The sequence below is a fragment of the Tamandua tetradactyla genome, chromosome 7 (assembly GCF_023851605.1).
Source record: "Tamandua tetradactyla isolate mTamTet1 chromosome 7, mTamTet1.pri, whole genome shotgun sequence".
Taxonomy (NCBI): Eukaryota; Metazoa; Chordata; class Mammalia; order Pilosa; family Myrmecophagidae; genus Tamandua; species Tamandua tetradactyla.
In genome coordinates, this window is record NC_135333.1 from 117,415,744 (window position 1) to 117,420,550 (window position 4,807).

Below are 4,807 nucleotides of genomic sequence, written 5' to 3' on the forward strand. Positions count from 1 at the left end.
ATCTTTCTATTTGTGCAACCTATCCCTGCTCTAAGGGCCAACTACCTAAAGCAGTTATGGGGAAGGCAAGGCACAGAGAGAAAAAGAAGCTGTGGTTCAGAATTATATTTTAGTGGGCCTGGAGATTACAAATTGTAAAAAAATGCTATAGAATAAACTGTTTGTTAATATTATTTTTCCAATAATACCTTTGCAATGGGAACTATAGTAGTCAGATCATTATTAAAATATATAGAGAGGGAACAGGTTCCAAGATGGTGGCTGAGTGAAGTGTGGAATAGCATACACCAGTCTGGACAAACTGGACCAGCTGTGATCCCACCAAGAGCTGTAAATTTCCCAAGCCATGGAGGCTGTCATCCCTCCCCTACAGGCTGGTTCCTGGAGGGGAAAGGAAAGATCTTTATGAGCAGCAGAGGCTGAGCTCAATGATGCTCCAATTGTGAAATTAGTTAACAAATTCTAACTACTGAAAATAGGCCCCCAAATCAGATAAACCTTGAATAAGAGATAAAGGTACTAAGAGTTTTTGCCCCAGACAGAGGGGAAAGGGCTGATGGGCAAAAAAAAAAAAAAAAAAAAAAAACAGGCTTTTTGAGTTGGACAGCACAAAATACTTTAAAAAGCCTGGACCCTAAAAAAAGGTGGAGTGTGCACATAGAACCTGGAGATACATACACTGAGAAATGTACCAACTTAAGCTTTTGATTAAGAAATCTGTGGAATGGGGTTTCTTAACCTGCTCTGAAAAGGATTTTTTTTTTGCTTTGTTCCTACTGCTTAACTGCTCATTAGATAGAACTGCAAGGTTTCTCAGGCTCCAACTGCCCCAGGCAAGGGTGGAATTAAGTTTGTCTCAGGAACAGAGAGGCTGGTCAGGAATTAATTCACTGGAGGCTGTGCCTTCCCCAGAAGAGGGGTAGGGTCCAGTTCAGGTGGAATCCCTTCCTCAGTGAATTCAGACCCAAGTTTTGAAACTTATATTGTAGGAATCAAATATGTTCTAAGAAAACTTTGAACCTTTCATTTTGTGGGAATCAAGCTTTGTACAGTTATCCCTCACAGTATCTAATGGATTTCAGAAATACATTTTATTAAATAAATTTGTTCCTTCCTCATGGAATTTATGATTTTATATGCCTCTAGTATACATGGTCATTGCAAACACTGTGGAGAAGGATACCAAAAGGTGGGTTTGTTTTGAATTAGGGGCTATTTCCTCCATGATTATCATGCAATCATACTTAATTCAATAAATTTAAAATTTTCCATGCAAAATTTAATTCTCATATCCTAAAGGAATCTCATTTCTTTACATTTCCAAAGTAACCATAGTGACCCCTGTAACTATAATAGTGGTTGGAAATGTATGCCTAGTTTACTATCACCTAGCAAGCACATTATTAGTGGGATTAAGATGCAAAATAAAGTTGTTTAGTAACTTATAATCATTATTTTAAGATTTTTTAAAATCTAATTTTAAGCTAGACAGTATCAACATGTGAATCTACCTCTGAATTTATTATCTGGGACTTTGTTTAACACATCACACTTTCTCTGATTGACATTTTCCTATGTGTTTTAACCATTAAAATAGGCTTTAAACAACAACAACAAAGAAATGAAAGAAAAAGAAAAAAAGACTGTAACTTTCAATTTAAAACTCTCACTTTTCTGCAGATTGAATGCATAGCTTGAGAATTTGGTCGCAAACATGTGACTTCCAAAAGTCTGAGGAATTTAATGTCTTGAAGCATGATTCTATTTAATTGGCCAGCATATAGACTTTTGTCTAATTTAAATTTATGTCAAATTTAATATATGTTAGAGGAAAAAGAAAAATCAGGGTGACTGAAAGGAAAATAAGTTCATGTCCTCAGAAGAAAAGGGGGAAGCTGTACTAAACATGGTTATGAGAATGTGAATTTTGAAAAACATTCAGAAGTTTGGTTAGGGTACCGAATTCTCACTCTAAGTAGCTAGAGATATTTAAGTCAGCATTATGTATATTTCAAAAGGTGGAGAAACCTCAACTGGCACGTGATTTACAGAATAACAGCCTATAACAAGGAGCAATGAACACAGTAAATGGATTAATTTAACAAAGTAGAAGAGTCACCAGATGTTTGAAAATAATTTAATGTAAATTGATAGGAAACTAATTGCAAATACAGAACATAAAAATTCAAATAGCATGAGAGTTCTTTATTTGTTTCTTGTTTTGGGTTTAACTTTGACTTTATCAATGTAACATCCCTTTGACATGCTTGGCTTTATGGGAAATAAAACCAAATTCTTAACATTGTATTTGGTTAGTGAATTTTGAGCAAAAACTGTGAGGTCAAATTTTTAAATATGCAAACTTCTGACTAACAGAATCTTAGGGGAAATTGGGTGTGTGTAGCAAAGTGCATCTGGGAAACATAGAAATATAGTTATATCATTTTAAAATTTTTTCTCTGTTTAGTAGAAATCAGCTATGAGAAATCACACAACAGTGACAAGCTTTATTCTTCTTGGACTGACCGATGATCCACAGTTACAGGTGGTCATTTTCCTTCTTCTTTTTTTCACTTATATGTTGAGTGTCGCTGGAAACCTAACCATCATTGCCCTCACCCTACTCGATTCGCACCTCAAGACGCCCATGTATTTCTTTCTCCGAAATTTCTCATTTTTAGAAATCACATTCACAACAGTCTGTGTTCCAAAATTTCTTGTTAGTATGGCAACAGGTGATAAGACCATTTCTTCCAACAGTTGCATAGCACAGTTGTTTTTTACTATTCTTCTGGGAGCAACGGAATTTTTTCTTTTGGCTGCCATGTCCTATGACCGCTACGTGGCCATCTGCAAACCCCTGCATTTCACAACCATCATGAACAGCAGAGTCTGCAATTTGCTGGTCTTTGTTTCATGGTTGGCTGGCTTCCTAATAATTTTCCCACCACTCCTTGTGGGTCTCCAGCTTGATTTCTGTGCAGCTAACACCATTGATCATTTCTTCTGTGACGTTTCTCCCATACTGCAACTTTCTTGTACAGACATAGATTTAATAGAATTAATGATGCTTTTCTCAGCCACTTTGACACTTCCTGGTTACACTGGTGTTGGTGGTTCTCTCCTATGCAAACATCATTCAGACTATTCTGAAAATGCCTTCTTCTCAACAGAGGAAGAAGGCCTTTTCTACATGTTCTTCTCATATGGTTGCTGTCTCTATTTCTTATGGCAGTTGCATCTTCATGTATGTGAAACCCTCTGCGAAGGAAAGGGTATCTTTAAATAAAGGGATAGCTCTTCTCAGTACTTCTGTGGCCCCTATGTTGAATCCCTTCTTTTATACACTGAGAAACAAACAAGTAAAAGATGCTTTAAAACATGTGACCAAAAGGATCAAGGTTTTTCAATGAAGTGAATAGCATAAAAACAATGACAAAAGCTATGATTAAAACAAAACAAGAAGGGTGGAGTGTGTCACAGATAGTTCAACATCTGTATTCATGGAAATATTACCTGTCTTGGGGTGCACGGGTGGTTCAGTGGTAGAATACTGGCCTTCCATGCAGAAGACCCAGGTTCGATTCCCAGACCATGCACCTCCCCCCCAAAAAAAATTACTTAACTAATTTAAAATTTTCACTGTGGTCTGCCTCATCTCCAAAGGTTACTCTTCATCTCAATTATTCCCTCAGGCAGAGAGTACACATGTAAGATAATTCTATTTTGGGTAAAGGTCACATTACTCTATTTGGTGCCTCCATTGATTTCCTCTCAAAAGGCTTTCAGAGGGATGCAAAGAAGAATTTAATTTTTTCCATATTCCTTTCACTATTCTGGAATTCTAAGATTCAAATTGGAGTATATTATACACTGAATTTATTACCCTACCTACATTTGATCACTTAATTTATTATAGATGTATTAAAATTATTTTCTTACTCTATTTATTTGGAGCAAACCAATTTAATAGCATTTCTTGAAATTGCACATTTTGATAGTTCCAAAATTTGAACTGGTGATGAGAGATAAATGTATCTTCAGGAACAGATTAAAGAGACTGCAGAGAAGTTAAATAATTACTATCATGGTAGATATCACATTGAAACTACTGCTAACATTTATTGACTGCTTACAATGTACCAGGCTCTGAGAAATTTATTAGTTCCCATCTTCAAAACTCTCTAAGAAAGGTATTTCATGATCATGAAATTTTATGCATAAAAAATAAATTTTATGCATAAAATTTTTATGCATAAAAAATCTAAGGCATATCTTGACATTGACAAAAAAAAAAAAACTGCCTGATGGAAAAAAAAAAGGATCTGTCCCTTAATCTCCATGTCCTTGTTATGGCTTATTAACAAAGTAAAATGAATAATCTCTGTCTGTCCCTGTGTTACTTGAGATGCAAAAGAACAGCAGAATCTTTATAGAACACTCTATATATTGTAGAGAATGGCATGAATAAAATTAAGACTTTATGACACCTAGCAAAGTACCTTATTTTTCAAACAAAGATTTTGAGCATTAAATATTTGTACAATAACTGATCATTTTCAAAGTAGGATGACTTCCCAGTATCTTTGAAATGATGTCATATCGCAATGTAATCAAGTGAGCTAACTTTCCCAGGAAGACTCATGTAAATTTCTTCAGTGAATATTTGTCCATCATTTAGTTTCCACATAAGGTAATATATGAAAATTTCTGATTGTAAGGTTATTATTTTCTTTCATTTACCAAATTGTTTCATGGATTTTGTCCTAATATATTCCAAAAGTAAATATGACTCTATTAGACCTTC

The 4,807-nt window shown here is 35.0% G+C and overlaps 1 pseudogene; it reads left to right on the plus strand.

Moving 5' to 3' along the window:
- Positions 1-2,479: 2,479 nt before the first annotated feature.
- LOC143690015 (olfactory receptor 6C74-like) lies at positions 2,480-3,413 on the plus strand (annotated as a pseudogene).
- Positions 3,414-4,807: the final 1,394 nt, after the last annotated feature.